Below are 15,941 nucleotides of genomic sequence, written 5' to 3' on the forward strand. Positions count from 1 at the left end.
AATCACACCAAACTAATTAGCCTATTCATCTAATTGTCTGCAAGTAATTTTCTGGAGTTAATGTATGTTTAAGAAAGTCAAGATGCTTTAATTAAGTGTAACAAACTAATCAGCAGTTGGCAAGTATTGTGTGACTGTGTTTAGCGCAGCGAGTTGAGCTGGTGAGTTGAGCGTAGGCCAAAGGCTGGGGCCTGTTTGTAGATGGCATAGTCTTTCAGGAGCGTCATGGTCCATCCACTGGTCAGCTGTGATTTGAGTTTCTATAGTAATGTGCAAAAGTCAGCAAACACCCTTCAATTCTTGAATTTCCTAGCAAAAGTTACTAATTTTCAGTGTCAGAGAAAATGGAAAATATATGTTTAACAGAAAATTACACAGAATAACAATTAGATATAATATAAAATGTTTCTGTTTTTAGTTTCTGCACTTTGTCTTTATTACAGCTTCCATTCTTTTCAGGGGACTTGCTTTCAGTTCTTCAAATAAATCTGCAGGGATATTTTTCCACACCTCCAAAGTTCAGTCTTTGAAGTTAGTTGCATTTTGTGCATCTCATGATCCAAGTGATCCCAAACACATTCAGTGATGTTGAGGTCTGGACTGGATGGGCAGTTAATTGTTCTCAGAACAGCAGCAGCTTCTTTGATTAATTTGCAAATTTTCTTCTTTTTTGTCTATTTCCTTTTTTCAGTAACAGTTTCTTAACAGCTACACATCCTTTCAGAACCATTGCATTGAGTTGTCTTCTCACAGTGGAAGGATGGACACAAATACCTGTGGATTTTTTAAGATCTGAAGCACAAGTGGAACTTGTTTTTCTCCCATTTCTCAAAAATGAAAGCTTGAAGTACTGTTTAAGTACTGAAAGTAACAGTTCTGGTGGTCGATCAGTTCAGTTGTTAAGAGTCTCTTTTTTGTACTATATCTTATAAATAATTTTTCACTTTGACTTTCCTATTCCTTCTGCAAGTGGATCTTCTTAGAAATACCTTCTGTAAACCAAATAACTTGCACTTAATAGCCATTTTGACTGAAAATTACATAAATGGAGGGTGGTCTCTGACTTTTGCACAGTACTGCATGTGTGAACCCAATACATGTACATATTTAAATCTCTTGCATTCTGCCTAAAACAATGTGCTATCTAAAATCTGCATTTGTCAATGTGTGTGGCTCTGCATGAGAAGGGATTTTGTATGATCTGCCCTCCTTCTTCCTCAAACAACGAGCGTTTAAAATGAGTCTTTCTGGTTGGGGTTGATTCCTGTGTGAGAAGAATAGCTAATATTGATGCCAGTCACTAGTGAGGAGTAAATTATAAGCAATTACGCACCAACGCTGGGCAGTTCTGCCCACCATAAGCTACAAGATCTGACTAACAAGCATAAAATAAGATTGAAATGGTGTATAAGGAGTTGAAAATAAAATTCAATGCCGCGTTTGTCCGCAATTACCCCCTCGTTCACACACGTTTTAGTGCCTCTTCCCCCCCAACCCCCTAAAAAATTTCTTAAAGCAGATTGGAAACTGGTATTACTCTTTTTCCGTGGAGAAGAAAGAATTAGGGATTTGATGACAAAAAAGAGATTTTCTCTTGTAGTGGAGAGTTGGGGGATAACACAGGCATTTCTCAGCATGTTTGATTGTTAATCATAGTGGAGGGGCTTTAAGGCCTAATGCTCTCGCTGCAAACCTGCATAAATATCAGGAACATGGCGGGCTTTTTTATTAATGTGACTGTTCCCAGCCCGCTGTGGAAATGACTCCTTCCTCACACCATATAAGGGGAAAAAAGATAAAATAACCTTCCCTGTTTTACACTACGGATTACCATTCTGCCTATTCAAGCCACACTCAATACGAATAGGCTTATTTTTCTATTAAAAAGAGCCCTCATTTTTTTTTTATCTGTTTATTATTTTATACTACAACATTCCTTTTTTTCATCAAAGAGATAATAAAAGATTATTTAGCTTTAAAATATTACATTTATAATAGATAATATTTTTGGAAGGTAATTTTTTTCCACAATATGCTGTTATCACACTAAATATATAGAAAAAAATGTAGTTATAGATTTAATACCCATGTGTCTGTATCTGTAATCTTTGTCAGACCTCACAATCCCATTTTATAGTCATATTCAAAAAATGTGCGCCCCAGGTCAAACAATTTGTTTTGTTGATTTTCTAATAGAAAATAGGTACACGTTCTCTACAGAGAACGCACTTCTGCTCATTTTAATGTGCAAATACTGTTAATTTGTTAACGAAAAACAAAATCTGGAGCTTTAAGGCACATTTAATAGGTTTTATAATTAATTAGTTTTACCTAATATGTTACAAAAAATAAAAATAATGCACTTCAAAAATATTTGTGTGTTCTCTGTCTCTATTTATAAGAAAATGTCATTTGTCATATCATATATATATATATATATATATATATATATATATATACAAAGGGGTCCAAATGTCTAAAACCACAGTGTTTTTTTTATTTAAACTGAAAACATAATTTTGAAAACTTTAAAACAAATTATATTGCATTATTTTTTGGTCTCTGTTTAAATTTGAGCAAATTTGTGACAGTGTTAGAGCCTTTGTACAGAATGCTCAGTCTTATCCCCTCAGTTGGAGGGTTTAGATACTCTCGGGTGGATTTGATCTACCCATTAGAGGCATTTGCACAAACTTGTGGAGTCTATGCCAGCATGCTGTCACTAAAGCAGAGGATATATAAAGCAATATGTCACTGCTGTTGGAACAAAACCTCGTATCTCCATTTTTCAATTTTTGACATAATTTAAAAATGCCAGTTGCCCTTTACATTGTGTGTAGGTTTTATGATGAATGGACTAAAAGAAAAAATGACTTTGAAAAAGTTGCATTGACTTACATTAAAAGTAAAGTAGGTTTTTTCCTTCTCCTGTAAAGTTATCATTTTGGAGATACAACGCTTTATTCTGACAGCAGCGATATAAATCACTGTGTAAAAATTGTCTGAAAAATTCACAACAAATAGACCAAAAGAAATGTTCACGATGACTCCAAGTTAGGGCATTGTTTTTTATTTTTTTGAAAAAAATCCTGAAAGGTTTCCATTCTGGAGATGTTTTGTTCTAATGGCAGCTCTTTATTACTATGATTATTAAAATCTATGCTATCTATTATATTAATACCAAAGTTAATGTGGTACAAGCCATGTGTGAATTTGATTATGCTTGAGATTTGTTTCCCCTCCATCTCTATTCTGTGAATGTGTCTCCCCCCCGACCCCCCTCCTGCTGGCCCCCTCCTTACCCTTTCACCCTCGTCCACATGGCACATGTGGCTAGTCCATCAGGCCCTTATTGTGGGAAAAATTAATGTTCTTTTTGACAGGAGTATCATAGTTCAGCCCAACCATCACACTGTGCTTCAATGTCCATGAAAGAGGCGGCGGTGCCCCACAAGACCAAAACGCCTCTGTTCTTCTCAGCTGTAGGGAGGCCACGTAGCTGCCCCATACAAGCTTGTTTTTGTATGCTCTGATTTTCTCCATAATCTGTCACATCCTTTCTGTTTCTTTTACCTTCAGCACATCAACCCCCTCCTATAATTTATCAGAGTGCTCTGAGGAATCGAGCAGAATGCAAAATCGTTTAAAAACAATAGTCAATGGAAGTGATTATTCTTAGCAGTGTGGATGCAAAAGAGATATTCTTTAATATAGCATAAAAAAGTGGTTGCTTTTTTATTACTATGTGCATAAATGCAGTATTACGCAAGTAGTAGGAGTAGTACAACAGACAGTTCTCCAAGGAGTAGTGTTGTTAGTAGTTGTTTTATTCAGCCTTGATGGATGATGTTGGACTTAGGGGTGCATATGGACACAGAGCTGCTTGTTGTCCTGTTTGTTTTTTTGCTTGTTAGTTTTGGAAATTTCCCAGTGACTTTGTGCCCCTGAGGAGTCGTTCTTTTTAACATGATATAATGGCCCACTGTCATTTACAAGAGCACGCGCTGCATTTACATGTGTGCCTCATTGATTTTAACATGTGTAACAGAGTCCCTCTTGAAGAGCTGTTTACTTAAGGCATGTGTAACTGACACTTTCATCCATTAATCACTGATGAAATTCTCGCTGTCTTGACTCTTGACTCATGCATTTAAGCAGTTGACATTCGTTTTCTCATGGACTAACAGTGTAAGCTCCTCATCCTGAGGCTCCTCCAGCAGTAGCACGATTTGCAGGTGGGCTACACTCCCTCATCGAGTTGTAGACAGACCACTTTGTTATCAATATGAACTGGAGGTTCACGGTAAACACGCTCTGATGGCGGGTTGCCAGGTTGTAACCAAATCCTGCTGGGCTCACTACACCAACAGGTGCACTCTCTCTGTTCACACTCAGCATTCGCCCGGCAAACACTTTCTCACCACACCTCTGGAAAACATGGTCTGACCCACACTGCTGCTGTTGCTCTTAATAGTTTCCTTATGACCAACACAATATTAATCCAGGCCTTATCTCCATGCAGTCTGCCACAGTGTGAGCTATGGAAAGACTTCTCTGGTCCTAACTTCTTTCTTCACAGAAGAAACAACAAAAAGCTTCATGGAATGGCGATACTTTTGCAGTTAAAGAATAGAAGCAGCTAAATTCAGCTTATTTCCACATAAATAGTAAGGATGCACCAATATGGGAATTGTGGGGTAATGCCAACATCCAATATTTTTCATTTACCTGTCTACCAATGTTGAAACCAATACAGATATATAAACATTAAAAAAAGGTAACAGCTGGGGCTGGACCTACCTAGATTTGCATTCTGAAGAAATCAATAATGAACAACATTCATTTTGTAGGGGGTTACAAATGTGGTAAAATGAATAAAATGCAGAAATGAGCTTAATTTAGCGCCTTCTGGAATACAATGAATACATTTTTAAATATTGTTTTGAAATATAAAACATATAAAATCGAAACTTAAATTGAAAATTTATCCAATGCTGATAATTTTGTAAACAATTATCTGCTGATACTATGATCACTGCGTATAAAAAAATACAGTACAATTTTGGCTTTCAGTTTACATACGTATGGCAACAAGTGTGTTGATGTAATACATTTTATCCGTGTGGAAATGATGTCGAATCAAGTAAATCTTCTTTTGTTTCAGTGTAGTAACAAGGCAAGCATTTGCTCCTGTACTTTTGTTGTTATTTATATATACCAGTTAAGCAAGAAATTGGACAATATGCGTATGAATTCCATCCATGTTAGTATTTTCCTTCTTAGAATGTTCCAACGTAGCCAAAATATAATTCAACAAATGTACGTCCAGATGCTGATGTGCTCACATCTATTCTCAGTTCCCTCTCAGTAATGCTGGTGATCTGAAGTGAGGAATATGCTGCAAATCTTTTTGACTGAAGACCATCAACATGCAGGTTTTACACTATAAACCTGTATTGATGGCATGCAGGTGGCTTGCAGAGCAGCGCTTTCATAACAAAACCTGGCATCTCTGGAACAGTAACTTTATAGGACAAGGAAAAAAGTTCTTAAACTGCACATTAAAATTTTAAAAATTGTTTCTGTTGGGCTGTTTGCTGTGAAACATTAAGGCAGCTGCCATTGTGTTAAAACATATAAACTAACAAAATTTGAGTTATGATGAGATGAGAAGTGCTCACATTCACCATCCAGAAAACATCCTATCACAGAAAAAAAAACAAAATAATGAACAACAAACATATCCATAAACTGTTAATGGAAGTCAAAAGGAGGTGGGGAGCGGGGTTGGGGGGGTGCGTGTGGTGGAATAGAATGTAATTTTGTTCTTCCATTGCAGTTGGAAGATTTGTGTTTTGGAATGAAGGAACTCTGGCTAGCATTTGATGTTGGGAAGGGAGAGCGAATAGGCTGGGTTTCAGCGCTGGGGGATCAGAGGCAGAGCAGTGCTCACCAGCGCTCCCTTTGATCCATATCCCCAGGCCTCTGCGCCTGAGCCGCCGCGCACTCGCCCAGGCCTCTCCAGTGATTCCTGACAACTGTCTGCTAGAGATAAGGGAGGGGGGACTCAAACCTCGCTCGCTCTCCCATTAGCACCGCACTCACTTTAAACTGGATGAATTATATTTAAGAAGCCTGCACAGGGGTTGCCAAAAAAGAAAATGTTTTTGGGGGTGGGGGTTGGAGGGTGGGTAGGAGAGGGGGGTGGTGGGGTTGTAAGGAGGAAAAAAAAAAGATTGAGTTTTGGCTCACTCTTACTCCCTTCTCTTTTTTTCCCCCTTGCTTTTGACAAGACATTGTGCACCTGCATGTCAATGAGTGAGTTTGGTTTTTATTAAGGGCTGCCGTATTAAGCTCTTCGCTGGGCACGGCGTCAGCTGGCACCGTCTTCCATCCATCGACAAAAATCAAAAGCCTTAATAAATGCACATATTTACATCCCTCGTCGTACTCCGAGAGCAGGGGAGGAAAATGCTTGTTAATTAGAACCCATCTTAAATACAGATGCTGTTTCAATTTGGCAAGAATTAAAAAGTAAGAAGCTTTGGGAAAAAAAAAGAGATGAGACCTGCTTGGAAGCTGCCAAGAAAATCAGGGAATTTAAATCATACCCACTGGCGGAATGTTTTCTGCATGAATTTATTTCATTTCTCTCTCTCCCTCTATCTCCCTCTTTCTCCCTCTCTCTCTCTCTCTCTCTCTCTTGTTCCTCTTGCTGGAGTGGAATTGGAGTCTCCCCATGCTCGTATTAATCACAGGTAGTATGTTTCTCAGGTCACGCAGATACAAATGAATGCAGGCTCCCCTCTGTTCTCTCTCCACCACTGTGGGATTTAAAAGGCGTTGTGGCCACTCTGCCGAGTGGGTTTATATGCGTAAATTACTGCATGTCCACTGGGTCTTTCAGTTAGCGAGGTGTAGCGGCAGAATGAGAGCTATGTGAGCATATTCAGAATGCAGCTGTGCATGTGGACAAACGAAAGGAATCTCCTGATTCCTAATGTTGTCGACTGCGCTTCCTGTTGTTCGATGTGCTAGCCACCAGTTTGTCCGAATAGTGATTTGTGTGCAAGAAAAAAAAAACTGCATTGGCCAGCATATCTACTTTGAGTCTGGCAACATTTTTAATTGCCACATGTTTTGTAGTCCACTCACTGCCATATCACCATCTTTCTCTGCCTCTCCAAACCTCTCCACATCCATCACAATGAGGTACTGCCGACTCGCCTCTATATTTTCCCCCGTTTTTTTAATGCTGGCTCAATGCATGCTGTCCTCTGGCCTCCCTCTCTCATTTCCCTCTCGCCATCATTGGCTCCCTCTCTCTCCTCTCTCCCCAGAGAGGAAACATTATTCCCCTTGCTTAGATGAAAGGCTACGGCGGACAATAAAACCGCTATTTAAATTCAAGGGTGTTTGTGCGGGTGAGAGATATTTCCTGCAGAAAGTGAGCTGTTGCATCCTGATAAATAGTAAATATAAGGGAATGCGATTTATATTTATCTTGCAGAGGCAGCCAATATAAATTTCAGCAAATCCTAGAAGATGAGGATTTAAGTAGGGACAGGCTGAGACCAACACATAGACTCCACTATGGTCCCAAGCAATAGAAGTGACTGTTAGATTGAAAAATATTGCCTATTAAAGACCATGGGCTCAGCGTTGACAATGTCGTCTTGAGTGGTTGCTTGTACGCCAGTGCATTCTGGGTGTTTTTTCATGAGATGACTTTACTATATGTCTGATATTATTTTGTTGTGGCGTACTATAATGGCTAGCTGAATTATTTATGTAAAATATATTGCCCTGTGTTATAAAATGCAGAATAGCTAGCAATTATTATTGTCTTACTACTGGCTTATTGCTGATTTATCCTACTACGCTATCTCTTATTTACTAGGCCGGAGCATAGCCAGAGCCACAGACCACCGTTTCATTTATTTCCTTTCTAGCCATTAAGTACTACTTGCTCATTTTTCAAGCAGGAAAAAGATATTTCACACACAGTTACATAAAAGCCTCCAACAGCCTCCGACACTAAGTAAAAGATCAACCTATCAGTATTTAATTTGTCCACAATTTACTTTTGTGAACCCTACTATTACCTTAACTCTTCCATCCTTCCAATCTTAAAACCAACTCATGCTACAGCGTAGAAAAAAATGTTTTCTGTCCTTCCTTCCTCTGTGAGGAGACAGCTCAGTGCTATGGGTCTCAAGGGATGTGCAGCTGTTAAGAAGCTTCATTCACATCAAAACAGGGTAAATGCACATCTAAAACACCAAAACAGGGCAAAAGAAAATGCAACCAACTTCTAAGACTGAACTTTGGAGGTCTTTATAAGAAGTATGGAAAAATATCCAAAATTTCTTGGAACAGAATGAAAGCAATCCACAGCTCATCACCCTTTTTTTTGTCTTTTTTTTAAAGAATGTCTTTCAGCTTTACAGTATTTTATGTGTTTCTGAGTTGTGTGAGAGCATGTTGAGCAGAGTTTGCTGGTTTATGTGTTATAAACAGTAGGAAAGCACCTATAGCTACAATTATGAACTTGCACAAGCCACCAAAGGTTTGAGGGTCGTCTAAGAGTACATGCTTTGTATTAGTTCCAGATACCAGCCTGACAGGTGTGAATCTGTGATTAATATTACGACCCCACAAAACATACTGCCACTGACTTTGCTCTCCAGTTTTCTGCTCTTCTTTATTTCAGTCTTTTTGATTCCTGGCTGTACTAAAGCTGGAGTGTTGCTTTAGTTTTATATATACAGGGATTGAATGCGTTTATCGCTGACATGCTGTAGGCCTATGACTACATTTCTCTCTCCTTCCCTCTTTCTCTCTCTCTCCCCACATTAAGCAGTGCTGGAGTCCCCAGCTGGCTGACACTAACTGTTCTGCTCTCGCTCCCAGTCTCCAGCTGAGAGCTATTTCACTGTTTATTTACATGTAATTATCTCTATGAGGTGCCGATATTAACACTGTCAAGAACAATTTGACCTGACATTCTTCACTGTGCCTGCTGCCTGCTGTTTTTAGCAAACAATCCACCCCCCCCCACCCACCTCCCTCACCCTCCCCACCTCCGCCTACTCCTGTATCCACCTTGCATTATTCTTGGACCCAGTTACCGTGCATTGCCCTCTCATCCACTCTTGTGAAAATCATTTACAGCAGACATGTAATTTGGTGGAGGCGGCTGCGTGGAAGCAGCCAGGCCGAGGCGGCTGAGGAGGAGAGGTCAGAGGGGGATGTTTGTTCCTCGTGCCTGAATTCATCCCATACTGCTGCAAACATATTGGAGAAAGTAATCGGATTGCACTGCACTCCACCACTGCACGTCGGCCCAATAGGATGCATTAACCTTTGGTTAGCGAGGGGCCGTGTAGCACTTAGAGATGTTTAGGAGATGGTGTTTGTTGGTCAGACTCTGTGTGCACTGAATTCAACCGAATGTTTGTTTTCCTTCCGCATATGTGGGGAGCAATAGACATGTTTTGGTGCATTTTGGTGGGCTTTCGTTGATAAAATGAATAAAAATGTTACTGTTATATGTTATATGTATGTCATCGCTGTCAGAAAATTTTGTATCTCCAAAATGCTAATTTTTAACTTTGTCCTTAGGAAAGACTATGATTTTAATGTACGTTATATAAGTGCAGTAAATGATAATTTAATGTATGTTAATGTAACGATTTGGTCCATTCTTCATAAAAATGTTCTCAGGTTATAAAGACAAGCTGGCTTTTTCAAGTGGCATAAAAAACAGGAGGAAAAACATGGAGTAGCAAGGTTTTGATATGACGACAACAATATTAGAAGTAGTAGCATCTTGTTGGTATGATATATATACACAGTGCAGGACCACCTAGTCTTTATTCATCCATCAATCATGGATTAAAGAGTCTGTTAGGAGTCTGACTTGCCGTACAGGGGTTAAAAGAGCCATATGCCCAGTATTTCCCAAAGCTAACGTGTTGCTAAAACTGACAGCTTGTTTGGCTGCATGCTAATCGCTCTCATCAGGGCCCAGCTTGTCAATGCCCACTTTCTGTCACTGTCAATCACATGCCTAATTTGAAACAATTAAAGGCTCCCTAAGCGCCCCTCTCCTCCTCCCCTCCCCCCTCCGCTCCGTCTCTCCTCCTTCTTCTCTATTTCACAGGCTAGCCGATCTCCCCTTATCCCCACAGTCAACCCCCCACACACCCCCATCCCCTGCTCTCCTCACTTTTTCTTTGGCGGATGCCCCTTTTCACTTTCAATTAATGTGCTGCGGCCCATTAACGCAGTGACACACAGCCAGGAGAAGAAATCATCTCTGTCATCTGCTCCCTGCCACTGGGGGAGAGAGGAAGAGGGAGAGAGAGTGAGATGGAGAGAGGGAAATAAAGAGGGAGAAGGACAGAAAGAGGAAATAGAGAGAGAGAGACAGACCGCAGTAGAGGCTAATTACCCAGCTCTACCTCCAGCCGTGACAAAACCGTTAATTGAATTTATGCAATCATGTTTATTTCAGAAATGGCCATTGTTTCGTCGCTCAGATGAGGGCCTGGTTTGTTTCTCAGACTGCCCACCTTGACTGAGTCGAATGTCAAGGATATCCTCATGGTTAGGTTAGCGCTTCGAACAGGTGTAAGGGTTTAGGGCTTTATAGTATGACTCAGTGGGAATAGGGGAAATGGTGGGCAGTAATTGGTGATTTATGTGATGATAGTGTATTCAGCGCAAGGTACAATGACAAGGATGACGCATGCAGCTGCTTTCATCTGAGAAATGTATTAGTTGTTGTATTGTGCACACCAACATACACTTTTATTTAACCAACATTAGTTATTACTGCCAGTAGCGTTAATTGCAGTGTAATTCAAACTCTTTAATTTATCAGATTAAATATATAAACAGAAACCTTGTCACTATGACCCAGACACTACATGTTTAAAACACTGAATACAGTATTGCTTGGCAACAATTTAAACCCTAGAAACAGACAGAAATGTGCTTAGTGAAGCCTGAAAAGCAAAAATTGCTCCAGCCCTTGCATCTATAACCTGTTGGGCAGCTTTAGCTGTAGGCTTCCCTCAGCACCTGTCTGATACCCAACCTGTCCCAGCCATTCTTCTGCTATTTAAATGAACGCAAACAATATACTTTGCAGGGGTGGACGTTGTCTATTGCCTATAGTGGCCGCAGTATTTCACATTTTGGCCACTAAAAATGCAAAACCAACCTGTGGCCCAATGGTCATTTGCTTTGGGTATATATATATATATATATATATACATACAAATGGATTTTTTACATTCACAGATATCCACCATAATAAAAAAAACAACTGCTTTTTACTGTCCCACCCAAGATCTAGAGCCTGTTTTGTCAGATCTGGAACTCAAATGACATCTTGTCAGCTGACAAGTGTTGGAAGTGTGACAACTTTCTCGAAATCAGAGCATTTCTTTGTAGTCTGATGTTACGGCTGCAGTGCTGAGAATAGAGAAGAATTGAATGATAATGATGACAACAAACCTGACTGGTTTTCATTTTTAATAGTAAATACAATGTATATGTTTCTATAATTGAAGGAATTAATTCCAAAACGCAGGATTTTTTTATGATATACATAGTTAGGAAAGAGCTTTATACATAGAAAAAATATAAATTCTACATTATGATTAATACCACCTTTATGAGAGAAATAAAAGGTGTTTTTCATTGTCCTGTTATTCTTTTCAAAAGTGGACAACTGGATATACAGCATTTTGGAATGAAACTCTTCAATTCTGGCAACAAATTCCTAACATTATACAAGATTTATAGACCCAGTGGCCTGAGTGGCCAGTGTACCTGTTTCTATCTATCTACCCCAAATCCATTGCTTAGAAAATTGCTGTAAAAAAAAATCACACCATTTTCTACAATCACATGGTCAAAGATCAAGCAGCTTCAGACATTAGGAAGGGTCCTCCACTCATCACTGTTGGGTCATCTTGGCAGTAAGGGCAGACTAACAGTGGGTGAGTACGTGGGCAAACAGTTCAGTCTCAGGTTTTCTATGATGTTCAACCCATCTTAGTGAACCGCTTGATATTGTGAGTGCAGGTACCAGACTAATGATGCCACAGTGTTTCTCAAGTCAGGGAGCAATTGCATCAGATATTCTGGAATGGAGAGTTTTTCTTAAATATCCCGAGATAAATTTGTTTGTTTGCTTGCACACAGGCCTTCCATTTGACATCATTTGCCGGTTAGACGGGGGTGTTGGGATTTGGAGCAGGATTACGGGCGCTCTCTGAAATACATCTGCCTGCTGGAGAATAGCATTATCTCCTGCTTTAATTACTGTGGCATTGCATCAGATATTCCCCCTGAAAAAATGTAATGTCGCTGTCTGTGAGTGAGATGTTCTCGTGTTCATGTCACTCAGGAGCACATTGTGCTCGGCCTCCTAATCCGACAAATCCAATATCTCTTTGGAGGTGTGTCGTGTATTTTTTTTTTTTAAATATATTTATGCTGAAATGATCATCCCACTTAGAGCCGAAAAAACCCACTCATCAACAGTAACTAATCTGTGCGAGTGCGGTGGGAAGTGTCTTGGTGTGGATAAGGGGAGGATGATGGCCCTGCAGTGTGGAGATAACCTCCTGACACCTTCTGCGCCGCTCAAGGCTGCTCTTTTGTACAGGTGACCCTTTGCTTAGCTATATTATGGGCTACTGCTCTGAGGCATTTCTCTCCAGTCAAACTACAGCCAGGCTCCTACACTCTGGCAAATCCAGTCTAGGCTGGATAAAGCTCTGTGTGTGTGTGTTTGTGTGTTTGCAGTTGAATTGCTGTGCTGAGAAGCTCGCTGAGGGGAGTCCTATCTGCTCTGCAGGCAGGCTGCCCCTGGGGCACGCACACACACACTCCTCCAGGAGGCTTTGTCCTCAGGCCCCTCCTGTCCTCCTCTCTCCTCTCCTCCGCCTGGGCCTAAGCCGAGAGGAGACAGCGAGCAGGTGGACCGGCCCGATTCTGCCCTTCATTGTGAGGATGCTGTTGGGTCTTCTTTATTATCATTAATGCCATTGTGGAGCTGAGCTCTGTAGGGCGCCTCGCACCAAAGCTCTAACACACAGCCTGTTTGTTTCTCGCCCATTCAAACTGCTCCACGTTCGATGAAAAAGCACAGCTACTCCAGTCATTTTAACCCCTTAAACTTAAACCATTTAACCCTTTTAAGAATGTCAGTGGGTCTAGACTTCAGCTCCTCATTCTAATAATACTTTCATAGTAGTTACTGAATAAGTCATTGTAGTTAATGCAAAGTAACGCTTAAAGGGGAATTCCAGCAAATGTTCAAGATTTCTGCATAATTTACCCATTAAGATGTCAACAATGTCATTCAGAGTGGTTTGATGTGAAATGCTCAGTTCTAGAGAAACTTACAGATTCAGAATTCTTCACAGCAGCGGTGATAGGAACCAAACGTCCACCAAGCGCTTAAAACTACCTCACAGAAAGCTGTTACTTGAAATAGTTATAAATAGTGTATCCAAATATGAGTCAATATGTTTCTCTACAGTGCCTCATTTCAAGTCAAGTTTACATCACAATGACTGAATTATGCATTTTTAGAACAATAACTAAATAAGCCTGAAATATGAACTGCATGAAAAGGAGGTGAGCTAAAAGAGATAAAGAATGCTACAATTCTTTTCTATTCTTTATAGTTATTATTAGAATTTTGAAATTTTAGATTAAACACAGCATAGGATACTAAATTCACAAAGTGAAGCTTCACTCTCAGTTAAATCCCCCCCATCTCCCTCATTTTGTAGAGGAAACATAGAAAAAGTAAAATGTTGTTGTCACAGTCACGTGACGTTTCAGCTGTGATCCAGCTGCATTACGCACGAGCCTGGCTGCATTCTGGCTAATAAATTCAACACGGAGTAAAGCTGCGTCAAACACTTAGGCAGACAAAAAATATAATTTGACAGTTAAGGAAATTAGGACCGTATGAAAGCTCTCTTTTTGTGTGAAATAAATGGTTGCGAACGCACCATTTATTTATCTGAAAGGATGCACATTGTATCAATTTCCAGTTTTACATTTACAATACCGCAGGCTGGAGGGCCTCTGAAGTTGAGCGAATTAATTGCTTTTTATTGTTATTTATAAAGTAATCTATGTGTAGAGAGAAAGGAAGGGGAGAGAGAGAGCGAGAGAGAAAGAGAGAGAGGAGGGATGCCTGCAGCTATGTCCTTTAAACTGGATCCTGCCTGGCATTATCTACTCCTGCAGTTCTCACACAACAAATGAAAGCCCAGCTACCGCTGAGAGAGAGAGAGAGAGAGAGAGAGGGAGAGAGAGGGACACAGAGGAGGGGACTTGGGGTTGTGGGGGAGGGAAGTTTGAAAGGAACAGAGAAAGTTAAGTGTGTTCCAGACTGTCGGATATTTTCGCTCTTTGTGAGTGTGAGTTGTTTCGTCCTCTGGTGCTCGTGGGGCTGTTCAGCTGGACCGCCTGGGGATGTTGTTTGTCAGCCAGGATGATTGGCAAATATTCCTGCTTCCTCCCACCAGCCATATCAGATACAAAAAGGTTACACATGTGGAAAGAATATTGATTTTTACTTAGTGATGGTAGTATGGCAGGAAATAATAGATTACAACCCCCAGCCTGGCCAGGCTTTCGTCCCCCTCCTCTCACTCCCCCCCGTCCTCATAGCTCAACTTATATTCTTCTTTAGTTTCTACCCACAGGCAAGGTTAACTGCATTATTTGTTTTCATTTCTTACTTCATACCATAGCGAAATCTACCTCTAATGTTGTTTTTATTGACTTAGCAATACCAGTGAATTCACATATCATATAACAAACCCCTTGTGTCTTGAAATGGTAACTTTATAGGACGGAAGAATCATTCTTAAATTTTAACTATTGTATGCTCTTTAAATGTGAATATAACAAGATTTCAAGTCTTAGAAGTTGGGTACATTTTTGGCTTCTCACGATCCAAGTAGTCCCAAACACAATATTAATGATGTTGAGGTTTGGACTCTGTTCCGAACACCAGGAGCTTCTTTGTTTTATTTGCAATTTTTCTTCTTTTGTGTCTGTCTCCTTTTCTCAGTAATGGCTTCTTGGCAGCTACACATCCTTTCAGACCCATAGCATTAAGTTGTCTTGTCATAGTGGAAGGTTGGACAAAAACACCTGTGGATTTTCCAGATCTGGAGCGAGCATGCATTCTCCTTTGACTTTCCCCTTCCATATGCAAGTGGATTATTTTATATCTAATCTTCTCAGAAATGTCTATGGAAAGTTGCAAGACTCTGATTTTGAGCAGTACTGTACATAATGCCACACAGTTTGAATACAGTTCTCTTAGACTTAGAGTGGATAAATAATGCAAGATCTCACTCAAATAGATTGATAAATGCAACACAAGAAGTAAGCATAATTCAGATTTCAAATAACTATTTTTTCCTAGGAACCACAGCCAAGAGAAACAACCCTGTAATCCTAACAGTGATATTTGGCCTGTCCTACTGTGAGGGCTGCAGCCCATATAAACACTACCAAAGGAGCCGTTCTGGGTGGTGCTGCTGGAGTACATGTTGTGTCAGTGAGCTGTTTGGACTGCTTGTGCTAATTGCAGCTGATTGGCCATCATGGCCTATGGAGAGGACCGGGGAGAGAGAGGCTGCTCCTGCTACAGGCCTCTACCTCTCTGCCCTGAAATATTCTCCATTCGCCACTTTAATTGATGTCAATAAGGTTATGCTAAATTTGAAGATTTGAATAATTTGGCTTTCAGCGCAATAATGGCATCAGCGCGGCTACAGGCTGCTTAAGCGCAGGGCTGAATGGAAGTGTCAGCCGCCCGGCGCTCTCTTAGCCTCCCTCAGCACATTCTGCCCTGACACCCCTCGTGCTGCCTCCCCCCGCTCATC

General features: G+C 40.4%; 1 protein-coding gene across 3 annotated transcripts in view; it reads left to right on the plus strand.

Annotated features, from left to right (window-relative positions):
• pax7b (paired box 7b) overlaps positions 1 to 15,941 on the plus strand; it is a 65,104-nt gene that overhangs the window by 38,423 nt on the left and 10,740 nt on the right. The gene's annotated exons all lie outside the window — the stretch shown is intronic.

This window comes from Colossoma macropomum, unplaced genomic scaffold (assembly GCF_904425465.1).
Source record: "Colossoma macropomum unplaced genomic scaffold, Colossoma_macropomum, whole genome shotgun sequence".
In the NCBI taxonomy this organism is placed as follows: domain Eukaryota; kingdom Metazoa; phylum Chordata; class Actinopteri; order Characiformes; family Serrasalmidae; genus Colossoma; species Colossoma macropomum.